Source organism: Musca autumnalis, unplaced genomic scaffold, assembly GCF_047663935.1.
Source record: "Musca autumnalis isolate F117 unplaced genomic scaffold, ASM4766393v1 scaffold_3, whole genome shotgun sequence".
NCBI lineage: Eukaryota > Metazoa > Arthropoda > Insecta > Diptera > Muscidae > Musca > Musca autumnalis.
The window spans coordinates 171664337-171688602 of record NW_027411866.1 but is presented as its reverse complement, the minus strand read 5'-3'; the positions used below and the strand labels follow the sequence as shown (position 1 = coordinate 171688602).

The 24266-nt window shown below is 35.3% G+C and overlaps 1 pseudogene; it reads right to left on the bottom strand.

Annotated features, from left to right (window-relative positions):
- Positions 1-10810: 10810 nt before the first annotated feature.
- The window catches only part of LOC141398365 (protein sidekick-like), a 69476-nt pseudogene continuing 56020 nt past the window's right edge, over positions 10811-24266 (bottom strand).

Below are 24266 nucleotides of genomic sequence, written 5' to 3'. Positions count from 1 at the left end.
GACCTAATTTGTTGCTTGGGATTGGTGGTAAGGTAATACCCCTGTAATTGTTGCAAATTTTGGGTCCCCCTTTTTGGTATTTTTACCACGATGCCATTATTCCAAGAGGAAGGAAATACTTCTTCCTCCCAAATTTTTAACATATACGGGCGACATAATCATGTTGTTGTTAAAATAATTCAAATTCATAACTTTACCCAGACTTACATAAAGAACGGAGCCTTTCATAACGATAAGTGTACAGTGTGGAACATACATATACACGTACACAGGTACCAAAAACACTATCAGACAGTTCATGTGGAAACATTAACGTGTTGTGTTGAAACTATTTTAAATAATAAACACTCTTCAAGTAGTAGCTTGCCAAAAAAGAAGAAAAGGGCCTGGAGAAAATGCAACATTAAAGTCGTGCCGACATCGTTGCATACAAACATTTTGGAGCTATCATATTCTTGCCTGCCTCTAGAAGCAGAGAATGAAACCACTTTTCTACATATGCTCGTTGTAACAATAACAGCTCTTGAAAATAACAACAAAAAGAACACCGGAAGCCTAGTAGCTTCTATTACTTACCTAGGGTTGTCGGTTGGTAACAACAGCTAGCTATAAATAAAACGATATGATACCGTTAAAATAGTATCCTAGGCAAAAGAACTATAATTTTGGTCGTCTATATATCGTTGTACGTGTGTGTTGGTGAGTATTTGCCTTGCGAATCCTGTGTATGTCTGTGGTAGTTAGGTGAAATAAAGTTAATGCTATTAGTAGAAGGAAGGTTCCTTTTACTTGTAGGCACGAACGTACGTTTATTTTGCATACATTGCCTTTTAGGTCTATGTAGGTTAGTAGTGAAATTTCAAGTGCTTTGGCCAATATGTGTAACACGAACTATTAAACATCGATTCAACGACATTTAAATGAACTTTTACTTACTTATCATTGTAATTAACATAAAAAATACTTTTACTTTTTTCCTTTAGTTTTGAAGATAGTTCGTAGTGAAATTTACATTAAGATGACATTTAATCCAATAAGGAATTATATTTCATCAACATGTAATGTAATTAATGTACTGATGCCGCTTGCCGTTTTATTTTGCCACCATTTTTAATTTAAATGCAAGCTTTTTATTTGAGGGATTCATGTGGAAGTATATACATATTGAGGTTAAGCGACAAATTATTTTCTAGTTTTAAGTGCATTTCTAAATAAAACACTGAAACTTATTTTTTTGAAATTATTTTTTATTTTTTTTTTTACTTTTATAGTGTGGATAACTGAGATAATTCAATTATTGTTAAATAATTTAATTACTATTTATAGCAATTATAATAGTGGTTAACTTGAATAAGCTACACAACTTTAGTTTTCATGGCTACAACTACAAGGTGATTTCGAAATAATATGCAATATGTTTAAATGTAATAAAAAAAGCATTTTTGTTAAAAGAATAGATGAAATCAAATAAAATTCTACGTGCATGGCGGCGGTGCGTTTGTGTGTGCATGAAAATGAACGAGCGAAGCAAATGAAATGGTATTTAATAACGCAAACAAGGAGATCAACATGAAAAATGAATACACCAACAACTAAGATTTATTTGAGAAACTTAATAACAACACCCATAAATTATGATAAAGTATCTATTACCAAAGCAAACGTCCTTGCGTCTACTGTTATTGTTGTTTTATGCACCAGAAGGCGTTGCGGCACTTGACACGTAAAGTGCGCGGTTGAGCCAAACGCTTAATGCGCTTTAATAAATCACTAACGAATGCACAATTAACACCGGCAATCATATCCTTAGTGTTGGTAATACTAGTAGTACTACTACTTGATGTGGTAGTAGGAGGATGCGGGTTGATGCTAGTTAGTACATGTAGTGGTCGTATCATAAATGATTGAAGAAGAAGCATTAACATTGCGGGTTATATTAGCAGCAATATTAGTGGATACTTAAGATTTCGTTAAATCTATTAGGTTGGTGATGGCGGTGATGGTGATAGGCTGCTGCTGTCGCCGCCATATCATCGTAATCGAGGGAGTTGAATCTATGCTTATCGATGCCATTGATTATTACATCTTCTGCGGATTTGGTTGAACTTCTGGTAATATAGTAATTGCTGTTATAGTGACAGCGGTTAGGGCGTAGGTGCCGACAGCACCATGATTAGGTATATTAAAACGATGTTTAATGAATTTTTTGGTTTTAAGTTTGTAATTAGTAGGTGATATTTTATTGTTATTAGAAGTAGTGGTAGAAGTAGCTGTTCCAACCACCATTATTGTATGACAATTTAATAGCTATGAACGAATGGTATAACCACAATTTTAATACGAAATTATTGTTGAAATCACTTGCAAATTTTTATTAATATTTAAAAGGATTATTAATATGCCTACAGCAAATGATGTCTGATTGTTTGTATGTATAAGTGTTTCTACTTATAAAGTATTAAACTAAAATTGTTGCCATTAAGAGAATTGTTTCTATTGAAATATGAAAGGAGCACAACACAAAGAGTTGGTTTAGGGGGGATATACTTACTTTTTACTCTCAGGTTTTTCACCAACCTCATTTACTGCCAAACATTGACACATAGCCGAATCTCCATGCTCCAGTTTTTTAATGTTCAAAGCATTATCCTTCGCAATGGAATATCTAAAAAGGGGGGAAGTGAAAAAATACAGGAAATTAAAAAGTATGAATTAAAAAGTTTGTAACTAAAGTGTCTGTCTGACAATTTCTAAAGGACTTTCGATATTTTTTCCTTTATAAAAAATTTGATTTTATTTTTTTAACAAACATCTATATATATAAAATTGAAATTTGTTTGTCTGTTTGTTTATTTGTTTGTTTGTTTGTGCCTTATAGACTCGAAAACCGCTGAACAGATCTTAATGAAATGTTTAGAGTACATTGCTACATGGCCTGGAATGAAAATAGGCTATATAATTTTTTGAAATTTCGCGTTGATCTGGAGATATAGCATCAAAACCGGAGGTACCTCCAAAAAATTTAGATTTTGTATGCAAATATCTTTAGAACTATTACAGATACAATCTCCAAATTTTGTATGTGTGACGGAATTTGATGTAGAAATAAATTTACTACATTATATTCAAATCGGTTCAGATTTGGATATAGCTCCCACATACATATATTTTCGGCCGATTTCCTTATTTTATGTACCAAACATGCTATTTATGTCCAATTTCAATGAAATTTGGATTGTGTGGCGGAATTTGTTTTAGAAATAAATGGTCCAAATTATATCGAGTTTGGTTCAGATTTGGATATACATATATTTTCGGCCGATTTCCTTATTTTATGCACCAAGCACGCTATATATGTCCAATTTCGCTGAAATTTAGAATGTGTGATGGATATTGGCCTAGAAATATATGTGCCAATTTATTTTGAAATCGTTTCAGATTTGGATATAGCTCCTATATATATTTTCTGCCGATTTCATGTATTTGATGCACCAAACACACTATATATGTCCAAATTCACTGAAATTTGGAATGTATTACAGAACTTGGTCTAGCAATAAATGTGCCAAATTATATCGAAATCGGTTCAGATTTGGATATAGCACCCATATGTATCTTCGGCAGATTTTCCGCATTTGATGTACGAAACACGCTATATATGTCCAATTTCGCTGAAATTTGGAATGTGTAACGGAATTTGGTCTAGACATAAATGTGCCGAGTTATATCGAAATCGGTTCAGATTTGGATATATCTCCAATATATATTTTCGGCCGATTTTCCACATTTGATGCACCAAACACGCTATGTATGTCCAATTTCGCTGAGATTTGGAGGGTCAGACGGAATTTGTTCTGGAAATAAATGTGCTAAATTATATCGAGATCGGTTCAGATGTGAATATAGCTCCCATATATATTTTCGGCCGATTTCCTGTATTTTATGCACCAAGCACGCTATATATATCCAATTGCGCTGAAATTTGAAATGTGTTATGGATATTGGCCTAGAAATATATTTGCCAATTTATATCGAAATCGGTTCAGATTTGGATATAGCTCCTATCAGGACCGTATACAGGAATTCATTTCGGGGGGGGCCCACTAGACCAAATGTGACAGTGCCCCCCCTCTGGCTACGTCGATGGCTCCTATATATATTTTCTGCCGATTTCATGTATTTGAGGCACCAAACGCGGTATATATATCCAATTTCAATAAAATTTGGAACGTGTGACTGAACTTGGTCTAGAAATACATGTGCCAAATTATATCGAAATAGGTTCAGGTTTGGATGTAGCTCCCATTTATATTTTCGGCCGACTTTCCGCATTTGATGTACCAAACACGCTATATATTTCCAAATTCGCTGAAATTTAAAATTTGTTACAGAACTTCGTCTAGAAATAAATGAACCAAATTATATCGAAATCGATTCTGATTTGGATATAGCTCCAATATATATTTGCGGCCGAGTTTCCACATTTGATGCCCCAAACACGCTATATATGTCCAATTTCGCTGAAATTTGGAATGTGTAACGGAATTTGGTCTAGACATAAATGTGCCAAATTTTATCGAAATCGGTTCAGATTGGGATGTAGCTCCCATATAAATATTTTCGGCAGATTGAAATTTGGGATGTCTGACGGAATTTGTGCGAAAAATAAATGTGCCAAATTATATGGAGACCGGTTCAGATTTGGACACTCTATATATGTATGTCCAATTTCACTGAAATTTGTGACGAAATTCGTTCTAGAAATAATTGGGACAAATAATATCGAAATCGGTTTAGGTTTGAATATAGCTCACATATATATTTTCGGCTGATTTTCTGTACTTTATGCACAAAACACGCTATGTATGTTCAATTTCAATGAAATTTGGAATGTGAGACGGGATTTGGTCTAAAAATAAATTTGACAAATTATATCGAGATCGGTGCATATGGGAATATAGCTCCCATATATATTTTCGGTCGATTTCATGTTTTTGTTACGTATGTTCCATTTCAATGAAATTTTGAAGACTTAGCAGTCAGTAGAAGTCATCATTATTTACACAAGTACTTATAGTTAGGAATGAATTGATCATGGCTACAGCTATTAAGTATCATATCTATGAGAGACTTCTTAAGATTTATGTTTTTTTATGATATATCTAAATCATTAGGAATACTTATAGGCGGAAAGGCTTTCGGAGGAGTGTTACCTCCTGAAACATACAAAAATACCATAGTAGCTCCATAACAACCCTGAATAGGTATATAACGCCTTCATATCTCCTATATTTATTCGGTAAAATATTAAAAACGTTAATATAATTATGGCATTCCATTATATTTTATCGTATTCGGGGTAGCAAAGCGCACCGGGTTCAGCTAGTTTATAATATAAATTTTACATTACAATATAAATTTTATATGAATACATAAACAGTATTTAATTTAAAATAAACACTTAAAATATTGCGATATGGCGAATGTTGTGTTTCAGAAAAAGTAGAATGGTCCAATATTGAAAATTATGTATATTCAATTTCAATCAAAAACAGTTTATTGGAAAACGATTTTCTGTCGTAATAAACAAAATTAAAGAAATAACTACAATGGAAAACATTAATGCAATCGGTTCGGTAACTTTTTTTAACTGTAGGGGAAAAGTAACAACGCATTTCTTAATATGTTTCCTTGTTCTTCACGGCTACGTGGTGATATTTTAGATGTATGCAAAAAATGCAACAATATATATATAACCCTAGTCTGCATGGGCAGCGCGGTAACATCAATTGGATAGAGTATATAAGTTATCCGAATCCAAATTTTCTGAATAATGTATTTCAGTATTAGTATAACGAGGGTAAAATTTTTGTGACAATAGGATAACATGTATAAAGTACTTCAATGATAAGGATAACATGATAAAGTTTTAATATTTATAGAATAGCTTGAATAAAGTATCTTTAATGTTGGAACCATGTGTATGCGGTTTTTGTAGTGTTATTTTTACGTGGATAAAGTATTTTTATCTATATATATAAAAGAGCAGTGAGGTGAGGTATTCACTGACTGACTGACTGATTCATCACCGCCCAGACGAAACCGCTGAAGCTAGAAAGTTGAAATTTTGGGTGTAGGTTGCAGTTGGTGTGTAGGGGTGAGATAAGGCTGGGTTTTTGGAAATTCGACCCAGAAGTGTACGAAAAGTACTAAAAGGTACTAAATATGGTACCCTTTGTATTAGGGAAACGGTAAGAGATAGAATTCTGAAATTTGGAATGACGGTAACTGATGGAGATCTAGAAAGATGTACCGAAGGGTTTTTGGAAAATCGACCTCTAAGTGTACGAAAAGTACTAAAATTTACAAAATTTAGTACCAATTGTATATTTTGAACGGATATAGCTAGAATCATGGAATTTGGTATGGAAATCAAGGTTGGGAAGTGGTGTTGATGTAATTAAATGTTTTTGGAAAATCGTACTAATGTGTACGAAAAGTACTAAATGATACTAAATTTAGTACAAATTATATTTGGGTGAACGGATAGAACTGGAATCCTGAAATTTGGAATTAAGATTACTGTTGAAGTGTATGTGTACGAAAATTACTAAATGGTACTAAATTTAGTACAATTTGGATTTGTGTGAACGGATGGAGCTGGAATCCTGAAATTTGAAATTACAATTGTGGAGAGTAACGAAGAAAACTTTTTGGAAATTCGAACTATAAGTGCACGAATAGTACTAAATGGTACTAAATTTAGTACAATTTGGATTTGGGTGAATGGATAGAGCTGGAATACAGACATTTGGAATGAGGGTCACTGATAGAGAGTAACAATGAAAGGTTTTTGGAAATTCCAAATATAAGGGTACGAAAAGTCCTAAATGGTACTAAATTTAGTACAATTTTGAGTTGGGTGAACGGATTGAGCTGGAATACAGACATTTGGAATGGGGGTTACCGATGAAGAGTAACAATGAAAGGTTTTTGTAAATTCGAACTATTAGGGTAAAAGTACTAAATGGTACTAAATTTAGTACAATTTGGATTTGGGTGAACGGATAGAGCTGGAATCCTGAAATTTGTAATGAGGGTCACTGATGGAAAGTAACAAAGAAAGGTTTTTAGAAATTCGAACTATAAGTGCACGAAAAGTACTAAATGGTACTAAATTTAGTACAATTTGGGTTTGGGTCAACGGATAGAGCGGGAATACAAACATTTGGAATGAGGGTCACTGATGAAGAGTAACAATGAAAGGTTTTTGGAAATTCGAACTATAAGGATACGAAAAGTACTAAATGGTACTAAATTTAGTACAATTTTGATTTGGGTGACCGTATTGAACTGGAATACAGACATTTGGAATGAGTGTCACTGATGCAGAGTAACAACGAAGGTTTTTGTAAACTCGAACTATAAGGGTACGAAAAGTACTAAATGGTACTAAATTTTGTACAATTTGGATTTGGAGGAACGAATAGAGCTGGAATCCTGAAATTTGAAATTAGGGTCAGTGGTGGAGAGTAACAAAGAAAGGTTTTTGTAAATTCGAACTATAAGTGCACGAAAAGTTCTAAATGGTACTAAAAGTTCTAAATAGTACAATTTGGATTTGGGTGAACGGATTGAGCTTGAATCCTGAAATTTGTAATGAGGGTCACTGATGGAGAGTAACAAAGAAAGGGTTTTAGAAATTCGAGCTATAAGTGCACGAAAAGTACTAAATGATACTAAATTTAGTACAATTTGGATTTGGGTGAACGGATAGATCTGGAATCCTGAAATTTTGAATAAGAATCACTGTTGAAGAGTAAAAATGAAAGATTTTTGGAATTCGAACTAAACTTATATGAAAAGTACTAAATAGTACTAAATATAGTACAATTTAGATGTGGTTAACGAATAGGGCCGGAATCCTGAAATTTGGAATGGGGGTCACTGATTAAGAGTAAGAAATAAGTACTAAAGGTCGAAAAGTCCTAAATGGTAGTGAGTTTAGTATGATTTGGATTTGGATTTGAAGAGCTGGAATCCTGAACTTTGGAATTAAGATTACTGTTAGAATATAGAATTGAGATATGGAGGAAGCTTTGGAAAATCGTACTAATGTGAACGAAGCAGTACTAACTGGTACGGAATTCGCTGTATTTGCGTGAACAGATTACTGTTGGAGTAAGGATTGAGGTAGTTTTGGAAATTCATACTTATGGAAAAGTGCTAAATGGAACTACATTGGCTATAAATTGGGGTTAGGTGAACGGATAGACCTGAGATATGAAAGTACATTTTGGAAAATCGTGTACGAAAAGTGCTAAATGGTACAAAATTTGGTACTTTTTGGTATTTGCTATATGGTAGAGAATTTTGTACAATTTGTGACTTTGTAAAGGGTAGAACTGGAATTTTGAAATTCGGTACTAGATTAGCAATTTGTGTTTAGAGTGGAGGTAGGAAGGAGGTTTTGAAAATTCGTACTTATTTATACAAAAAGTACTAAACAGTACTATAATGGGTTTCAGGAGAACAGATAAGTGAATTGGGGTTAGGATATATGTTGAATATAAGGAAGTAATCTTTTAAAATACACTAAGTCGAGAGGTACCGTTATATGGGAATATACGAAAACGTGGATTTTTATGGCCATTTTGAATGCCGAAAATTTAACGGACCTATTCGGGTTCTGGGCGAAACCGCTAAAGCTAGAACCTTGCATTGTAAATGTGCGTGATTGTTGTTGTGAAGGCATCAGATAAAGTTCAGTGTTTGGAAATTCGTACTGGAAGGGAATGCTGTCTTGGGGAAGGGTTAAAACCAGGAGTCAAATCTGAAATTTGCAATATGATACGTAGTTTTGGAAATTCGAAATAAAAAATATGGTAGTTGTGTAGGGATGCGATACTTCAGATTTTTTTTGTAAATTCTGACTACAATCGAAAAAAATATTGGTAATAAAAATAGGCCTTAGTACAACAGAATCTCCAGTATTCACCATTCCCGTATTAAATATTGTTTATATATATTTTGTTCCCTTTCCGCATACGAAGTAGCGGGCATTTGCTAGTCATTAATAAAACGAGTTTTTATTTTAACGTGAATAAAGTTCTTCTATTCTTATGATAGAGTGGATAAGGTATTTTCGTCGTTGGAATAATTTGGATGAGTTTTTCATAGTCTAATACATGTGGATAAAACATTTTCATCATATATTCATTAGAATAACGTGGATGGAGGTTTTTTAATTTTTTTTAATGTGGATAAAGCATTTTATTATAAAGCTAACGTGGATAAAGTATTATCATTATAATTATAACGTGGATAAAGTATTTTCATTGTAAGAAACACATGAATAAAATATTTTTGTTATAAGGATAATGTGTATACAGAGAGGATAAATTATTTTCATTATAAAGTAATGTGGATAAAGTTATATTTATTATATAGTTGGAGAACTTTATCCACGATATTTATATAATGTAGAGTTGGGTAATCAAGTTCCTAGTTCACTGTACTAGTTCTAAAACGTATGTGTAACGTCATAGAATGTAACGTGTGATATTGCGTATACGCAATTTGTTCATACAAATGATGTGGGCCATTGGAACAGCGTAATGAACTAGATAGTTCCATATAGTTCATTTGGCACTACTCTAATATAATGAAAATACTTTATCCACGTTATCGATATAAGTAAAATACTTTATCCACGTTATCCATATAATGAAAATATAATGAAATCACTTAATCCACGTTATCGATATAAGGAAAATACTATTTATCCCATTAAGAGATATACATTATCCACTTTATCCCGATCTTTTTATCCACACTATAAACATAAGGATAACATTTTATACATGTTTTCCATATAGGGAAATATTTGATCACATTATTCTTAAACTGAAAATTCCTTATCCACGTTATCCTTTTATTGAAAATACTTTATCCACGTTATCCCTAGAATGAAAACACTTTATCCAGTTTGAAAAGTTGTACATGTATGTAACTTTTATAACATGGATATTTTATCGAAACTATGACATTATTGCGGATAATAAGTTTTAGCACTTTTTCGTTAACATGAATATACCAAAGACTTATTAACTGCGTTGAAAATTTGTCTACACTATTTCGAAAGCGTGGATAAATTATCCACACTGGTTTTGTCAGCTTCCGCAACTTATACACACAATTTTGCTTACGTAAATGAGATTTCTCGTCTATTTTATCAGAGAGGAAAACTTATCCACAATCTGTCTTAACTTTTTACATGTTATCCTCCTCTTTCACACTCTTTTGATAACGTCCATAATTTTCCACTTTAGTTTGATAACGCAATAAATTATCAGCACTGTGAATACTTTATCCACACAGTTTGGATAAAATGGATAAGTCAGATAACAATCCTAGAAAACTTTTCCCAATGTTGGATAAGGTGTATAAGTATTCCAATTTTTTGAATACGTCAGATGAAGTATCTACATTTGTAGATAAATTGGATCACGTTTTAACAATCAACAGGTTTATTGTGTATAAGTATTCCCTTATTTGGATAACGCGGATAACAAATATTCATGTTTTAGATCCATCAGATGAATTATCCACATATGGCGATATATTTATTACCCCACCTATTCGTCCAATGTTGAATAAGCCAATAAATTGTGCAAACTATTTGGATAGGGTTGCATACGTTAGTAAAGTTATCTGCAGACGTAGATAAAATGTTCCCGTTCCCAATATTTGAATAGCACAGATTATTAATCCTCATTTTGAATACATTAGATAAGTTATTCAGTCAACTTTAAGACGAAATATCTACGGAATGGTCCTGCTCTGCAACCTGTTCGCCACGTTTCAATTTCATATCCTGCGGATGTAGAAAATTTTCCAACGGCACTTCAACTTACGGATTACCGCTTACATTCACATGTATAGAACTGCTTGTCACCTACTTGCCCATTTGTGTGTTTATACCTGATGATGCACTTCATCTGTATTTAGGACAATCAATTGATTGGATTTTGAGAATGTGTATTTAATGTCATAATTGAGCGGTCTATCGACAGTTTGACATATAACCGATGGCACAGGAACTGATTCGATGTCGGGTGAATTCAATATGACCGGATGGCCAGATATGACATTTAAACGGTCCTTGGATACATTATTGTATGTGGCCATATATGAAAAATAAAAAGCAAAACAAAGGGAACAAATGAATAGATGATTTGATTGAACGAATACAACAACATCAGTAACTATTAAGGATGAATGGGTAAATAAAAAGTGTTGTCATTTAGGCAACAAATTAACATAATATTAACAGTTACTTGTAATTTCCATGTAAGTGAATGAATGAATGGTGGCAAATGGCATGATTTTGCCCATCATAAAACCAGCAGCGGGTTTTCATTTTATTATTCCTCTTTGCTACTATCAGCTATAATTGCTGTCATCATTTAGTTAATGTCCGACATGCATGACATGACAGACTATGGTTTTATGTAGCTTTTATTGTTCCACATTTCTCCTTTTGTAGAGTCATTCAGTCAGTCAGTCTGGAAAGAGTCAAGAGGAACAAGCCTATTGATTTTGGCGATGGTCGGATAATATTCAGGGCACGGAATGAGCAAAAAACTTATTTGGTGAAAAAGTCAACGTTTTATTTAAAAGCGAATATCTCCGCATCTATAAGGGGTATACCAAAAGCAAAACATGGTAATGAAAGTAGAAAATATCACCTTTACCTTTACGATATATAGTAGGTTGTCGTAGGTGGTCAAACAAAGAAGATATCGCAATAGTCGCTAATACAACCCAACTTTTCATTTTTTGCGATTTTTATTATAATGACGAATATCACAGCTTTGGTTGGGGAGCTTCCAAAAGCAAAACTTGACTATGAAAGTAGAATATCCCACCGTTACAATGATGCAAAGGAGGTTGGCGTAGGTGGCCAAATAACGGAGATATAGCAATATCCGGTAATACATCCCATTTTTCGAAATAGCTCTACAGGTCGCAATTTTGATCGGATCGTCACGAAATTTTGTGAGTTAATGGGGTCCTACAGAGGAAGAAGCCTATTGATTTTGATAATGGTCCGATGAAAATTCAGGGGTCGGAATGTGCAAAAACTTATTTGGAGAAAATGTCAACGTTTTATTTCAAAGCCAATATCACTGTTTCTTTAAGAGGTATATCAAAAGTAAAATCTGGCAAGGAAAGTAGAAAATATCACCTTTACAACGATGTAAGGTAGGCTGTCGTAGGTGGTCAAACAACAGAGATATCGCAATAGTCGGTAATGCATCCCATTTTCCGATTTTTTTGTAATCACGCTACAGGTCGCATTTTTGATCGGGTCGTCACGAATTTTTTGGGAGTTGATGCGGGTCCAACAGAGGAAGAAGCCCATTAAGTTTGGTGATGGTCGGGTAATATTCAGGAGTCGGAATAAGCAAAAAGCTTATGTGGAGAAAAGTCAATTTTTTTTCTTATGCGAATATCTCCGCTTCTGGTAGGAGTATTCCAAAAGGAAAGCCCGCCAATGGAAGAAGAAAATATCTCCTTTATATTGATGCAAAAGTAAGTGGGCAAACAACCGAGATATCGCAAAAGTCAATAATATATCTAATTTTTCCATTTTTTTAATCACGCTACAGGTTGGAATTTTGATCGGTTAGTCACGAAATTTTGAGGGTAGATGGGGGCCCCACAGAGGAAGATGCCTATTGATTTTGGTGATAGTCGGATAATATTTAGGGGTCGGAATGGGGAAAAACTCATGTGGAGACAAATTCAAAGTTTTATTCTTTGTGAATATATCGGCTTCTAGTAGGGGTATCCCAACGGCAAAGCCTGTCAATGGGAGAAGAAAATATTACCTTTACATTGGTGTAAAGTAGGTTGGCGAAGGTGGTCAAACAAGGGAGATAAGAGACAATAGTCGGTAATGCATCCAATTCTAAAATTTTTTGTAATAACGCTACAGGTCGCAATTTTGATCGAATGTGTGACGACGTGTTTTCTCACTTTGAAGCTGTGGTAGATTTAGCGGGTGCCAGGGTCGTCACAAGAATTTATTTTGATATTGGACGTAAGGGAGAGAAACTCACACTGTTCATTTTTTATACCCTATACCACAATGTGGAAAAGGGTATTATAAGTTTGTTTTGGTAAAAATTCATGCAACACCGCGAAATATTCGTCGGAGACCCCCAATGTGGTATACCAATCTTCATATCTCGACGAGATAAAGCGATTTTGAGATGTGTGTCAGTCAGTCAGCAGTCAGCGTCAACGCAGCCCGAAGAATAGAGTGTATTGCTACAACTCTCACTTGGCCCTGCGTCCGGTCCAGTCACCACAACGAGTTAAGGCTTATTGTTCAGCTTACTAAGGCTCCGACCAATCGAAGTTGCGCACCTTTTCCTCTTCCCAATCACACTTAACTTAACAGCCCCCAACAGACGACTCCTTCGATTGAGTGAACAACACCCCCTTTTATACCATTTCGGCTGATCGTTCCATACAACAGTTTCTTCTCACGGACAATGTTTACAGGCATTGGTACTGTCAGTGGTACAAAGCAATGTCACTGTGGTAACACTACTAACCGCCAGATGTCGTTGTCCTTCATTCAAGTGTTCATGCGGACGATATTCGCTAGGTGAATTGTTCGACCGTTAATATTTAAATTAGTTACAAGTAATATTAAAAATGTCACCAAAAACGAATACCGTGACTTTTGGTCGCTACAGATGGTCACGAAATTTTGGTTGCTTATGGGGGTCCCAGAGAGAAAGAGGCATATTATGTTTGGTGGTAGTCGGATTATATTCCCTAAAAGAAATGTTTACTAGTGAAAAGCTTATACACAGGGGTAGTGGTGTAGGGTATCACATGGTCGGCCCCGTCTATAGCCTTTGCTCACTTGTTTCTTCTATATGTTTTGTAGGTATTTAACCGAATTTAACGATTCAATTGACATGGAATTGTTCTGGAATAGATCCTTAAATTCATAAATTTCGTTTCTGATACTATTACATGAAATGTTCCTCCTAGATTGCGATTTTAAATTACCTGCAACCTGTTTTGTTTCTGTTAAGGGTAATATTTCTATAAATTGTTTCTTAATTTTTTTTTGCATGCATTTTGTCTAGTCACGTTCAAAGACATAGATCTGTAAAGACTGGAAAATATGCATAATGCAAATATGTTTATGAAACAAAGTATATAAACACTTAACCAATAACAGGGGTATGTTAATGATGAAAACCACATTAGAGCGCAATTCAGCTTATACGAATTGTAGGAAAGCAAAAAGTTGGACTTAGGATTGTATTCCATAGCAGTTTCCAGTTCATTGAATATGAATTAAGCGGTTAAAAACACGAAACATCGTCAACATAGGTCAATGTTTTGGTATAGCCCCCATATATCGGTACCTCCCGATTTTCGGTATTTTGAGAATTTTAGCCACAATTTTTAACCGAACTATCTGCAATTTGACATTTGAGGTTCTCAGTGGTCGTGAAACATCTCCACGAAACATCGTCAATATAGGTCTATGTTTTGGTATAGCCCCCATATACCGGTACCTCCCAATTTTCGGTATTTTGAGAATTTTAGCTTTGTTCTTCATTTTTTAATAATGTATTTAACTTTTGAAAGGATTCCTCAAAAAGTTACTTGTGGTTTTGTTCATTCTATAAAGAAATTCATAATTGTGGTATTTTTATACCCTCCACCATAGTATGGAGGGTATATTAAGTTTGTCATTCCGTTTGTAACACATCGAACTAATCATTTGCGACCCTATAAAGTATATATATTCTTGATCAGGATAAAATTCTAAGACGATCTAGCCATGTCCGTCTGTCCGTCCGCCTGTCCGTCTGTTGTAATCACTCTAGCGTCCGCAATAATTGAGATAGAGTGCTGAAATTTTGCACCCGAGGGTCTTTTTACCATAGGCAGGTCAAGTTCGAAGATGGGCTATATCGGTCCACTCTTTGGTATAGCCCCCATATAACGGTACCTCCGGATTTGAGGTATTTTGACGTTCTTCGCCACATTTGCAGACCGAATTAGTTATAATTTGGCACTTAGGGTTCCTAGTGATAAGCAAACTTATATTTCAAAGTATATGGGCATAGGTCCATGTTTTGGTATAGTCCCCATATAACGGTACCTCCCGATTTTGTGTTCACCGTATAATTTAAGCAATAGTGGGAGGCAGTAGGAGTCTATCCATTGTCGAAAAGTTGTTACGCGTAAAATTGTGAAAGGACCCTAATTATTCCATTTTAATTAAGACTATTTTATGGTGGAGGGTATAAAAAGTTCGGCCCGGCCGAACTTAACGACTTTTTACTTGTTTAAATTAATCTCCGATATTTTGCGATTTCACACCTCTGTGCGACGGTGTTCGTTGAAGTAACAACTTTCTCCCAGTTTTTTTGCTGTATATCAAAGTGTATATGAGGATAAGTCAGAATTTTTTAATATTCCATTTGAAAAAAATTAATTTTTTTTTTTTGGCTGGATTGAGAAAAAATTCCCATTCTCAAATCTGTTCGAGATAATAATTTTATATAAAAACGCTATTCATTATATCGAGAAACATTGTTGATTTATGGCTTCCTACATACTATATGTTTACTGAGGTCCCATAACTTTAGTGATAAAGTTGTACATTTTCGCGGAAATTAGGAAAGAATTCCAAACAATTGCTAGTTTGCAACTTGTTTTAATAAAATTCAACCTGTTTATGCATCTGAAAAATATATAAAAATATGTACGTAATCTAAACATCGCGAAGATTCAAATGAGACAAAAACTATACAAGTCCGTTTAGTGGTTTGCATATTATAGCAAAAACAAAAACATATATTGAGGAAATTTATAAAATGTTTGTAAGAGAAAATATTTACTAACATTTATTTTGTGAGTTAGTTGAAAAATTTAGGAAAAATAGGTCGGAGTTATTCTTTTATTTTAGTTAAATTTCAACGAAAAAATCAAATTTTTTGATTCTACTCACTTCTCGAATACACGCTAACATCTAGCGGAAGATATGGATATCGTTCAAATAAATGTTGGGTTCCTTTAAATGGGGTAAACTCTTGAAATAAAACTGTATCGGGTAATGTTCATTTTAAAATGCGTGTAAATCGCGAAATCCTCAAAATCACTTGATGGGCATGCGGTTTACCAACACCGCAAATTCTTCTCTTTTAATTTGTACGCATTTGCTAGAATTTACTTTGGCCGCTAAGATGTAGCATCGTCTGCAGTTTTGTGTGCAACAAACTGTATAACGCTTATAATTTGCACAAAGTGCATACACTTTTTATGCGCATCCGATTTCACTATCATCCATGAAATAATACATCGATCTAAACCTATTTCGATAAAATCCATCAAGAACCGTGGATGTAGCATCACACACTATTTTTGGGATAAATCGGATAAAGCTCCCATGCCACTAAATTTTTTAAACCACTGTGTTCGCAAAGACACGAGTGATGTGTTATCGATATAATCCGCGATATTTTCAAAAATATTTTACGCACTTTTTTTTTTGCAGTTGCTGTTTTTGCCGTTCTAGTGGGTGGATTTTCACGATCTATGATTTATATGATCTGGACCGTCAAAAAACTAAAATATCTTGGGGTCCCAGCACAATCAAAAGTGTATTGTAAATACTGTGCCCAAAAAATAGGGGTTTTCGAAAAAAATATCGCACTATATTTTGGCCTTTGGCAGTGGTTTACTGTGAAGTTGTCTGGGCTACATAGTCAATATACATATCAAATTATGCGTAATCGCGAGTACTTTAATGCTATGATTGGTTTTTTAAATACCCGAGTGCGCGTCCAAGTTAATTAAAAATACAAAAAACACCTAAAATCCGGCTTCATAATGTGAGCATCCATAAAAGGTGGAAATTTTGAAAAGTAATACATTAGAAGTGTAATCTTGATTTTGTATTCTTCTACTTTTACTTCGGACAGATGTCCGTCATTTGAACAGTTTCACCAGCAATCGAATAGCAATGTAAAAAACCTCGATAGCTTCAACGTGTTTTTGCCTATGTTTATTCATTTACGCGGTCATAACTTCCACGCAAAATTAATTTTATTGCTAAATTTTGAGCTTTGTTTAAAAACACTTAATTTGATCCAGTAATAGCCATAGTTACTGTTAAACTACAATAGTTCGCGTATTATAGTAGTGCAAATCTTGGCTTCATGGAAACTAATTTTTTTTTTGTCCTTTACTGCTGAGGGTATATTTATATAATGAAAATTCCACCGTCTACTGAGGACGTGTTATTTGAGTAATCCAACCCACCGCAATCGCTATCATTTTTTATAATTCTCGTTAAATTAATATATTTCTCTTAAAAACACTATTACTTCCTCTTCAATAAACCATGGTTACCATCTGTTATGAATCCGACAAAAAATAAATAAAAATTGCCTCAAGTATTTAAATGAATTGAAAACCAGGATTTTCAGTTGTCTTTCCATATGGAAATATGAAAAATGTTTCAACAAAAGCGACACACTGGCCCATATATGCCAATGAGAAAGAGGGACAGATGGGGAGAAGAATAGTATAATACCACATGCACTGATATATTCATCATGATGTGAAAGTTATCAACAAAACTGGCAAGTTTCTGTTGCAAATGAAAAAAGTAAATTCATTATCAATTCACTGCTGTCATCGTCCACCACACGTCGTCAACATCACCGTTTTCATATTTTTATGTAGATCCATCGTCCATTTGAATGTTTTAAGTTATGAATAATTTTGTCCATGTTTTATTTTTTCAACCAAAAAATAGAGCGTTCATATTTCTTCTCCCAAAAATGCGTTTTAATTTGCTGAATTTATACTCACAGGCAACAAAAAAATCAATCGTTTCACTAAATATTGATCCAGCTTCGTTTTTGCAATACTTTTATAACTGCCAGAATCATCACGCTGGGTATTCAGTATTCGCATATACTGACTGGGTGAGAAATCACCGACTGGTACACCATTTGTTATCCAACGATATGTGGGTTGGGGATAGCCTGCAAAAAAGAGAAACGAAAAACAAAGTTAAAAATAAATCACAAATTTAATATGAAAAAAAATATTTTTAATATGAAAATAAATATGCATTGAGAATTAAGTGATAAAAGGATATGCTAGGATTAAAAATATATAAAAATAATTTGAATGAGCGTTTTAAATATAATTCAGTAGATGTATTGTATGCATGTGCGTTCACGTACATACATAATCGATAAAGTAAGCCATTTCATATGTATTATCAACTGTCACTATTTCGTTTTAACTGCAGGCTATTATTACTGGGCATTTTGATTGCACATAAGTGACATATCTGTATACGATAGTATCAATTATATGAATCCTGCATAGAATATATTCCTAATAGAAATTGATATACCCTACTCTTGCCCCGTGTGAAATTGAAAAAAAAAAAATGGAAATTAGTCTTTAAACGCAAAAGGACATTTGTAGAACCCATACACACACACACCAACCAACCAAAAAGAAATGCCCTATTACCCAACAACAACAACACAAAAAGAGTCATAGTTAAGGAGATTTGAATCAGACACTCATGTGAATATGTCCAACACTTTTGCAAATTGTGTGCCAAATCATCGGGGGCAGTAATTCAGGAAGAACCTTGTTGCTTCCAATATACACAATAAGGATGTCTTTTCTACAAATGAGGAGAAAACAAACAAACCATTCAAAACAGGCACACCAGAAATGAAAAGTTCTCTTCTGCTCGTCCATTTTCGCTCCTTTTATTCCAGTATGTTTCCGGTTGAGGAAAATACTATTAGAAAATAGCACAACAAAATACAAATGACAGCATATGCAGAATAGTTTTTGTATGTTTTGATACATATATACATATAAAACAGTAACACATGTATGGGTCAAAAAATATTTCCAAGCGAACTTTTTGAAAATGAATGGCTAAAGATGGGGTTAAAAATATGTCTCATAGAAATAATGGTATTATGCCTGACATACTATAGTTGAGCCAGTTTCAAACAATTTGAACTCGATATTGCTTAACTTGGACTATGTTCAGATATGGTATATGTGAAAAAGATAAAGCTTTTTTAGCTTTCCATCGAAAAAAAAAAATTAAAAAAAAAATTAAGCTAATTTGGTACATGGATTGAGAACAAAATCCCATTCTCAAATCTGTTCTACTAATTTCGGTTATTGTGGAAGTTTCAATTCTGATTATAAGAAAAAATCTTAAAAAAACGCTACTCATAATATCGACACCTCCAAATATGCGGATCGTAGAGAGTACTCTCTTGGTAGTGGAATTTCTCTGCATATTCTGCCTGGAACTATGTTCGCTCACTTCGGATCGTAGCACAGTGGATCCAGCCATTGGCCAAAAATAAAAAAATGAATGTCAAAATTTTGGTACAACATCTGGCAACTCTGACAGCTATGACATGGACCTTTTTAAAAATATATTAATTTTTGTTTCATTCGAACGCGATCTTCTTAAGAATAGCTTCAAAAGTCGGAACATTTGACTAATATTTTTTGTTGTGAGTACAACCTACATTTTAAGAGCAAGTAAATATATTCAAAATATCGCGAGACTAATACGTATAGCAAAATATTATAGTGGATTTTGAAGGAGAAGGTAATAGCTTAATTTTCATTAACAAATAGTGTTTTAGCGTGTTGTGGAATTCTAGTTAGCTGCATATTTTCTTAGTGTATCCTGTAATGCCAATTCGACCATATACTTAAATTTGACCTAAGGTTTTAGTTATGATGCCCACCTGTGCCCACCTCGGGAATAATTGCCCAAAGTAGTTCATGGGTCTTAGATTATTCAGTATTAAAATCAGCTGCCATCTAGTGCCAGACTATAAATTGTGGGCTGCTGACTAATGCTGCCCTAGAATAGGGTTTCTATGGATACATTAGCGTATAATTCTGTTATCTGACCACGAACATTAACATAATTGGTATCAGTGGCAAGATGAAGAAATCTTCTTCCAAATTTGTCTTACTTTGGCGGTACGTGCCTTCCAGGAAGAATGTTATAAGATCTATATTAAAAATTTTACCACTTTTCAAACAAAAATGTGGATTTTTTTAATCCGTTAAATTGGTTGGATTTTATATTGTTTTGGAGATTGTTTTGTTTCCCCAAGCCTATTTTTGCACTATAAGATAATCGGGACCTTTATTCATGTCATTTTGTATAAACAGCATAAAATAATTCTAACTGTATACCCCCTCCTGAGGGGAAAGGGGAAGAATGTTATGCTCGTGGTTTCTTAAAACGCTCTTCGTAGCAGCACAAAGCTGTAACCGGCGCATAGGCTTGATTTTTACACTCTAAATATTTTTGGCCTCTTTCTCCTACAAGTGGATCCACTGTGCGTAGTGAGAATATTCCAATAAGCAGTGATTGCTACATCCTTGATTCACTCACGGTTTTTATACACAACTAACTTATAAGTCATCTCTTCACCAGTACCGAAGTACTCCTCGGTTTACTCGCGAATAACAACGCGTCTCACCCACTCCAGGTAAAGTCATCAGTACTTTTCGCCTTAATAAATCACCCTACACACCATTATTATTATACAAACTAAAAACCTTTGTGTTCTATTTCCTCTCCTTTTATTTATCGGGTTGTATCACCATTCTGATCTCCACAAACAACAACTATTCTCTGCGGCCTTTATGAGCTATCACCTAAACCATGGGCTTTAGTCGTTCGCACAATACTCCTGACACTATCTTGTAGGCGATAGGGAGTAGACTTATGCCCCTATAGTTGGAGCATAAAGTCTTATCTCCTTTCTTATGGATGCGACACAGTATGCTCAGGTTCCAATTGTCGGGTACGCGTTCTTCCTGCCAGATGGAGCTAACTAGCTGATGCATACACCTTATCAGCGTGTCGCCTCCGGTTTCAAACAGCTCGGCTGGTACGACATCAGCTCCTGCTGCCTTATTATTCTTTAGCCGGTTTTTTGCTGTCTTTACCTCATCTTGGCCGGGTTGTATACATTCAATACCATCCTCTGGGATTGGATCTGTGGTATCTTCGTCGACCTCGCTACTAATGGATACCAACAGTTTGGAAAAATGCTCTTTCCATATCCTTAGCACACTATCTGTATCAGTTACCAAATTACCTTTCTGTTCTTTACAGGAGGATGTGCCAGTTGATGTTTCACTCTTTGGTAGAATTTTCGGACTTCATTCTGTCTCCTGTACATCTCGATTTGTTCACACTCCTGCTTTTCTGTCTCTCTCTTTTTCCTGCGGAAAATACGTTACTCTTCTCTCCTTTTCTCCCGATTCTACGCGTTGCAACTGATTGTAAAGTAGCCCTATATGCCGCATTTTTCTCTTCGGTAGCAGCACGACACTCCTGGTCATACCATGGATTCCTTGGTGGAGGTCTCTGGTATCCAAGTACTGATTTGCGGCTGTTTGCATGGAGTGGCCAGTGTTTTGCCATTGTCCTGATATGTTATCGGGACGAGGAGTGCTTTGATCAAGCAGTTGGGCCAGTTGAGTGGAATATGCTGTGGCTATGTGTTGTGATTGCAGCTTACCGATGTCCAACTTTCGTGTTGTGTTTGTTCGCACTTTGTTTGCTACGTTTAATCTGATACGTACATTCGCTGCAACAAGGTAGTGGTCCGAGTCTATGTTTGCACCTCGGAACGATCGTACATCCAACACGCTTGATGCATGTCTTCCATCTATCACAACGTGATCAATTAGATTTCGTGTTCTTTGATCTGGCGACAGCCAGGTACCCTTATGAATATCGAGATGCTTAAATCTGGTACTGCTAACTACAATGTTTCTTGCAGCTGCAAAGTCTATCAGCCTCATACCATTGTCAAATGTTTCACTGTGGAGACTGAATTTCCCGACTGTTGGGCCAGAGATGTTCTCCTTTCCAATTTTGGCATTAAAATCGCCTAGTATAATTTTAATGTCATGAGCAGGGCAACGGTCATAAGTTTCTTCTAAGCGCTCGTAAAATATATCCTTGGTCTGGTCGTCCTTGTCTTCAGTGGGAGCATGAGCGCAAATAAAGCTGATGTTGAAAATTTTAGTCGAATTGCAGCGAGTCTTTCATTCACTGAGGTGAAGCTGGAGGCCAGATGTTTTATCCTCCGACCAACTACAAATCCGCAACCAAACTCATGCTTTGTGTCATGGCAGCTATAATACAGTGCGTCACCTTTAGGTGTTGTTGTGACGCCTTTCCCGTTCCATCGTATTTCCTGTATAGCAGTAATGTCGGCCTTGTATTTTTAAATGCATCTGCCAATGCGTAAACTGCACCTTCTTTATGAAGAGTGCGAACATTCCAGGAGCAGATTCGCAGATCATGGTCCTTAAAACGATTGCGGGGTTCGTCAACTTTAGAGGTGTTTGTTTTTCTTTTCTTTCGTTTTTTCATAGCAGGCTGTTTTTTCTAGGGGAGGGTTACTAACCCGACGCCCAAACCCAAGTTTTTAACGTTCTTATGGGTGAACGCGCGGCACATGTTAGCTCACTACCTTTTACGAGTGTTAAAGGCTGCTCTCCAGGTGACACAACGGGGAGGTCAGTGTCCATTTGAAATGAAACAGGGACCAAGATAAATCCTGGGCTTTGCCATGTTAAAGCCGGTCAGAACCGTTCCTTGGTATCTTCCATCCTCTATAATTGTTCCACAAACATCCCATAAGGGACAAGGGAGTAGGGAGTAGGAGTAGGGAGTAATGAGTCCATTATATATTAGGCAGTAGGTTCGTTATCTAATCGACACATTATTGTAATTTTGTAATTTCTGGAATTAAAACATCGACCAGAAATTGAATTTTTATATTTTTTATGCAGAAGTATGGTCAATTTCACCCGCTGAATAATATCAGATCTTTATCCGAAATTGTATGCATCTTCCTCCATCCAAACTATTACCTCGTGCAAAATTTCGTGACTATTGAACTATAATTGCGACATATAGCGTGGTTATGGTTACATTACAAGCAAATAACTGGATATCTGATCACGTAGATCAACTTAATTGGCACCAATAGAAAGGTCAAGAAATTCTTAGCCAAGTGAGGCTTACCTGTCTGGGATGTGTCTTTCAGGAATAAAGATATAAGCTGAATATTACATTTTCTTTTCAATTTTCACACAAAAGTTTCGGTCCATTTAAGCCGCTAAATATTATCTGACCACCATATCAAATTGCAAGCTTTTTCTTCGTCATATAATCTTACCTTATATAGAATTTTGAGGCGATCGAACTATTATTGTGCCTATAGAGCAGCTACAAAATCTGATAAATATTCTGTATTTGGTCCATTTCAACCGCTAAATATTTTCCATAATTGCGGCCTGGAGTTTGATTACAATTTATAATGGACTGACGGACACACATCGATTTATCTCGTCGAGATATGAAAAATGGTATACCACATTGGGGTCTACGACGAATATTTCGCGGTGTTACATGAAATTTTAGCAAAACAAACTTATAATACCCTTCCCACATTGCGGAGTAGGGTATAAATACAAAAACACCTAAAATCCGGCTTCATCCATAAAAGGTGGATGAAGTGGAAATTTTGAAAAGTGATACATTAGAAGTGTAATCTTCATTTCGTATTCTTCTACTTTTACTTTGTACAGATGTTCGTCATTTGAATTGTTTAACCAGCAATCGAATAGCAACGTAAAAAACCGCGCTAGCTTCAATGCGAACTCCGCCAAAGACGGTCCCAAGCCCGGTTGCAAAAGGAGGAGGGAATTGTCACGAGCACAGAAGGTGAACTAATTTTGCTCCACAGATCACCTTTGGGACGAGTGACATATGTATATATACACTTTTAAGATCAAGGTAGTGGGAGTTGTGCTGAGGATCTGAATGGCCGACTAGTGTCTAAAGAAGTCTGGTCGCTAGCAATCCCCCCTCGGCGGCAGGGCACGGGTCGAGTTGTAGGTATTAGTATCCTAGTCTGCGCAAGCCGTCACTGCGTACGATGGTCCATCCCCTTACGGCACACTCGTGGGAACAACATATGGAGAAAAATACAATAGCAAATAAAAACAAAACTCCTGGGTTGCAGTCTGGCAACTCTTCCGACAATAAAACGTCCCTTCAATGAAGTTGTTAAGGACGACCTGATGGTTGCCGTGGCTAACGA